Source organism: Lampetra fluviatilis, chromosome 56 (assembly GCF_964198595.1).
Source record: "Lampetra fluviatilis chromosome 56, kcLamFluv1.1, whole genome shotgun sequence".
Lineage (NCBI taxonomy): Eukaryota > Metazoa > Chordata > Hyperoartia > Petromyzontiformes > Petromyzontidae > Lampetra > Lampetra fluviatilis.
The window spans coordinates 5,097,388-5,104,020 of record NC_136330.1 but is presented as its reverse complement, the minus strand read 5'-3'; positions in this window follow the sequence as shown (position 1 = coordinate 5,104,020).

Below are 6,633 nucleotides of genomic sequence, written 5' to 3'. Positions count from 1 at the left end.
TTTGTTCAGGAGTTTATTCGTTTCGATGTAAAGCTTTCGTGGCTGCAGAGATTCATCTTCTTGGTTCTTTCGGTAAAGTCACGTAGAATGGAAATAATACAATAATAAAAATAAAACATGATAAAATAATTCTCACGACGTTTCGGCCACAACGCAAGCAGCCGTCCTCAGGTGGAGAGCAGGTCTGTCGAGAAGACAGAGTCTGAATGACACACCACCTGAGGACGGCTGCTTGCGTTGTGGCCGAAACGTCGTGAGAATTATTTTATTATGTTTTATTTTTATTATTGTATTATTTCCATTCTACGTGACTTTACCGAAAGAACCAAGAAGAGTTTATTCATATTCTTTTTCTTCAGTCCCACAGTTGTAAATGCGCGTCAATGACCGAGCAGCAGCCGGACACAACGCGCCTGCCCGCATGTTTTTCCTCTCTTGTTGGTCGTCGTCACCGTCGTGAAAGATGACATTGGGACATTATTTACATCCTTGACTTTTGACCCCCCCCCGACCGCAAACCCCCCCCCCCCCCTGCTACTCCGCCCTCCACCCCCCAGTTTCTTCTGAGCGGCCTAATTGGCGCCCGGTGCTATTAATCGCGTGCTGCGTATAAGTCACACAGACAGCCAGGCAGGCTGACAGACAGGACGGACGGGACAGACGCGGCGACAAATCCTCAGGGGGGAATTTATTGTGGCCTCTGGGTGGCTAGCAGATGTTAACTACCTCGCCTGGTATGCAGGAGGTCGTGGGTTCGATCCTGACCCTGACGCCTGCTGCTGTATATTTGGAGTTTGCGTGTCTCTCTCTCTCATCATCACGGGGGCTAGGAGATGTTAACTACCTCGCCTGGTATACAGGAGGTCGTGGGTTCGATTCTGACCATGATGCCTGAGTAATATTTGGAGTTTGCGTGTCTCTCTCTCTCATCATCATCACGGGGGCTCGGAGATGTTAACTACCTCGCCTGGTGTACAGGAGGTCGTGGGTTCGATCCCGACCCTGACGCCTGCTGCTCTATATTTGGAGTTTGCGTGTCTCTCTCTCATCCACATCATCACGGTGGCTAGGAGATGTTAACTAGCTCGCCTGGTCTACAGGAGGTCGTGGATTCGAGCCCGACCCTGATGCCTGCTGCTGTATATTTGGAGTTTGCGTGTCTCTCTCTCTCATCATCATCACGGTGGCTAGGAGATGTTAACTAGCTCGCCTGGTCTACAGGAGGTCGTGGATTCGAGCCCGACCCTGATGCCTGCTGCTGTATATTTGGAGTTTGCGTGTCTCTGTCTCTCATCCACATCATCACGGTGGCTAGGAAATGTTAACTACCTCGCCTGGTATATAGGAGGTCGTGGGTTCGAGCCCGACCCTGATGCCTGCTGCTGTATATTTGGAGTTTGCGTGTCTCTCTCTCTCATCATCATCACGGTGGCTAGGAGATGTTAACTAGCTCGCCTGGTCTACAGGAGGTCGTGGATTCGAGCCCGACCCTGATGCCTGCTGCTGTATATTTGGAGTTTGCGTGTCTCTGTCTCTCATCCACATCATCACGGTGGCTAGGAAATGTTAACTACCTCGCCTGGTATATAGGAGGTCGTGGGTTCGAGCCCGACCCTGATGCCTGCTGCTGTATATTTGGAGTTTGCGTGTCTCTTTCTCTCATCATCATCACGGTGGCTAGGAGATGTTAACTACCTCGCCTGGTCTACAGGAGGTCGTGGATTCGAGCCCGACCCTGACACCTGTTGTATATCTGGAGTTTGCGTGTCTCTCTCTCTCTGCGGTCGCGTGGATTTTATCTCGGTGTCCTTCGGTTATTTTCCCCCTCCCACGTTTATAATTCACATCACACGTTCAGAGTGTTTGGCTGCTATTAGTGTTCCACCCAATAAGGCCACTAAGTCGAACTGTTACTTGTAGTCAAGTCGCTTCTTGTAAAGAAAACAAACAAAGTTAGTTAATCTGTGCGAGACTTAATGCAGGATGTCAACCCCACGGTAACCAAACCACACGCACACAGGAGGCTCTGGCTCGACTGATTCGGAGTGAGACCTCTGCTGTTAAATGGAGCCGGTCATACGCACACTGCCCAGGTATGGAAAACTTTCCACTCTCTCCACTAGTGCCCCATCACCGATTGGGAGTTGTGGGGGTGGAATGTCCGATGGTACAAAATACCCAGGCATGTCCTTAGTTTTGGTGGGGCTGATGGTAAGGCCCCGCCTCTTAGTGGCACGCTCCAGTCTCAGCAGCAGCGTCTCCAACTCCTCTTTTGAATGAGCAGCTATTACCAAATCATCGGCATACTTAACGTGGTTGACCAATAGGGAGCCATCCCTTGATCGTACCCGAGCATCGATCAGCCTCCCATTATATCTGTACCAAATGAAAATTCCCCCGGTACAGCTATTGAAGGCTTCACCAACTACGTGATCAAAATAGATGTTAAATAATGTGCTAGCCAGAGGACATCCCTGTCGCACCCTAAGGTGTACAGGAAAAGGCTCTGACTCCCGGCCACGTAGTTTTACACATACACACATACACAATAGACACACGCACAAAGACAAAGATCTCCCGTATAGCCTTTACACACTGTTGGCGCAAGTGCTGTTAGCAAGCACCTATGACAAAGACAAAAATCCCCCGTATAGCCTCACCACTGTCGGGGAAAGAGCTATTAGTGAGCACCTATGAAGGCCGGCATGGCACACAAAGAGTTGGGTGGCCAGCCCCACGCCCGGCCGCCTTTGTCTCCCCCAGTGGCGATGTTTACCACACACCTAGGGGGAAGCCCAGGACCGGTTCGAGATAACCCCCCCCCCACACCACTCTCCCTTCCCACCGACAAGATAATTGCTCGAAATCCGTGGATGATAATTTTACGCAATTATCTCCCAGCCGCAGCATCTCTCTCTCTCTCTGCGCCATCGTCAGCGATGACTGCGTTTGTACCTCCCCTCCCCCCGGTGTCAACATTGCGGCGGTTATAACATCGCACTGACATGGCAGTAGCATCACACCTGGATTATACTGGTAGGAACCTCCTGGTTACACCAGCCTACAAGGGATTAGTGTGTCCGTCAGTCTGTCGTGCAGGGAGGGTCTGGGTGGGGAGGGAGGGGCTGGGTGGGGAGGGTGGGGAGGGGAGGGTGGGGAGAGGCTAGGTGGGGAGGGAGGGGCTGGGTGGGGAGGAGAGGGTGGGGAAGGGCTGGGTGGGGAGGGTGGGGAGGGGCTGGGTGGGGAAGGAGGGGCTGGGTGGGGAGGGGAGGGAGGGGCTGGGTGGGGAGGGTGGGGAGGGGCTGGGTGGGGAGGGTGGGGAGGGGCTGGGTGGGGCGGGCGGGGAGGGGGAGGGGTGGAGGGGCTGGGGGAGGTGGGTGGGAAGGGAAGGGTGGGGAGAGGCTGGGTGGGGACGGGAGGGTGGGAAGGGGCTGAGTGGGGAGGGTGGAGCTGGGTGGAGAGGGGAGGGTGGGGAGGGGCTGGGTGGGGAGGGGCTGGGTGGGGAGGTGAGGGTGGGGAGGAGCTGGGTGGGGAGGGTGGAGCTGGGTGGAGAGGGGAGGGTGGGGAGGGGCTGGGTGGGGAGGGGCTGGGTGGGGAGGGTGGGGAGGGGCTGGGTGGGGACGGTAGGGGAGGGTGGGGAGGGGCTGGGTGGGGGGTGGGAGGGGTGGGGCTGGGTGGGGAGGGGCTGGTCACCCCGTGGTGCCCTTATAAAACTCAACGTTTAACCTACTCACGCCGGCTTGTGCCCGCCCTCGCAGTCGGCCATATTTGCGGAATACACCACGCCGCCGTTGACCCTGGCCATTGACCGAGCAACCCAACGTTGCTACCAGCTCCCTCCGCAGGAATGTGTTACTGGCATCACATTGGCATCGCACAAACATTACAATGGCAAAAACAAAAGTTCCGAATTAATTTCAACGGATCATTCATGCCTGCATTAATGTTAACAATGGAAGTCGGTTTGATGCTTGTGTTAAAATTAGTTAAATCACCCGATGTGATTTGTTTAAAATAGTAACTCTGTGTGTACTGACCGTTAAGCCACGCTGTAAAAAAAACTAAAATCTTCACAAACCACTTGTTCCAACAACAACAGCAACAACGACGATAAATAACGATGATGAAACAAAACCAACAACAAGATGATGATCCATATGTTTTAATAGAAAACAGCAAATTATTATTGCAGACATACAAAGCGACCTGGTATGTACAGACACCGTGCAAGAGTTACAAACACACAGAGAGAGAGAGAGTGTGAGATTAGTCCCGGCCTTTAACGCGATAAGTGGCTAAACTTTCACTACCGCAGCAGCAACAACAACAACAGCAACAACAACAACAACAACGAACGCAGTAAACATAACGACATGCGAGCGATGGTGTTAATATCGAGGCGATAAATCACGTGTAACAAATGTTTTATTTTTGTTCCTGGGTAGTATAAGTGTTATTTCCTAATTGCTTATGCCTCAAAAGGTACAGAGAACGGATATTATTCCCCACAAACTTTGCTTTTGTGACCAGGACGGTGCTATCTTCTTGGTTCTTTCGGTAAAGTCACGTAGAAGGGAAATCATAAAATAATAAACATAAAACATAATAAAATAATGCTCACGACGTTTCGGCCACAACGCAAGCAACCGTCGTCAGGTGAAGAACAGGTCTGTCGGGAAGACAGCGTCTGAATGTTATTTCCTATGAATGTTATTTCCTAATTTATTATGTTTTATTTTTACTATTTTATTATTTCCCTTCTACGTGACTTTACCGAAAGAACCAAGAAGATGAATCCATGCAGTCACGAAAGCTATAAATCGAAATTCAACCGTCAGGACGGTGACATTTTGAAATGTACTTATTTTCAATTAGTAAACGTGCCCATTTGTGTCATTCCTTCACGTAAAGTCTTGGTCACGAAAGCAAAGTTTGTGGGGGATAATAGCCACTTTCTATACCTTTGAGGCATAAGCAATTAGAAAATAACACTTACTACCCAGTGACAAACATCGTGTTCCGGAGTGAAATTATCACTCCGGATTATTTGGGAGCTTCGAACGCGTGACGCGCTTCATGTCAGGTGATAATGGCGGCAGGTCCTCATCGACCCATAGACTCCCATAGAGACCCATAGAATCACATATAAACCCATAAAATCACACAGAGACCCATAGACTTGCATAGAGACCCATAGACTCACATAGAAACCCATAGAATCACACAGAGACCCATAGACTCACATAGAGACCCATAGAATCACACAGAGACCCAGATACCCACAAGGAGACTCACAGACTTGCATAGAGACCCATCGACTCGCTTGGAGAGCATAGTATCAGAGAGAGACCCATAGGCTCACACAGAGACCCATATATTTGCATAGAGACCCATAGACTCACATAGAAACCCATAGAATCACACAGAGACCCAGATACCCACAAGGAGACTCACAGACTTGCATAGAGACCCATCGACTCGCTTGGAGAGCATAGTATCAGAGAGAGACCCATAGGCTCACACAGAGACCCATATATTTGCATAGAGACCCATAGACTCACATAGAAACCCATAGAATCACACAGAGACCCAGATACCCACAAAGAGACTCACAGACTTGCATAGAGACCCATCGACTCGCTTGGAGAGCGTAGTATCAGATAGATATCCATAGACTCCCATAGAGACCCATAGGCTCACACAGAGACCCATATATTTGCATAGAGACCCATAGACTCACATAGAGACCCATAGAATCACACAGAGACCCAGATACCCACAAGGAGACTCATAGACTTGCATAGAGACCCATCGGCTCGCTTGTAGAGGATAGTATCAGATAGATACCCATAGACTCACATAGAGAACCATAAACTCATATGGAGACCCATAGACTCACACAGAGACCCATAGACTCCCATAGAGACCCATAGGCTCACATAGAGACCCATAGAATCACACAGAGACCCAGATACCCACAAGGAGACTTGAATAGAGACCCATCGACTCGCTTGGAGAGCATAGTATCAGATAGATATCCATAGACTCACATAGAGAACCATAAACACACATGGAGACCCATACACTCCCACAGAAACCCAAAGAGTCACAAAGAGACCCATAGACTCGCATAGACACCCATAGACTCACATAAAGACCCAGATACCCACAAGGAGACTCATAGACATGCATAGAGACCCATAGACTCGCATAGAGACCCATAGACTCACATAAAGACCCATAGACTCACGTGGAGACCCATAGACTCGCATAGAAACCCATAGACTCACACAGAGACCCATAGACTCACATGGAGACCCATAGACTTGCATAGAGACCAATATACTCACATAGGAACCCATAGACTCCCATAGAGACCCATAGGCTCACACAGAGACCCATATATTTGCATAGAGACCCATAGACTTACATAGAGACCCATAGAATCACACAGAGACTCATATACCCACAAGGAGACTCATAGACTTGCATAGAGACCCATCGGCTCGCTTAGAGAGCATAGAGACCCATAGATTCACGTAGAGACCCATAGACTCGCATAGAGACCCATAGACTCACACAGAGACCCATATATTCACACGGAGACCCATAGATTCACACGTAGAGCCATAG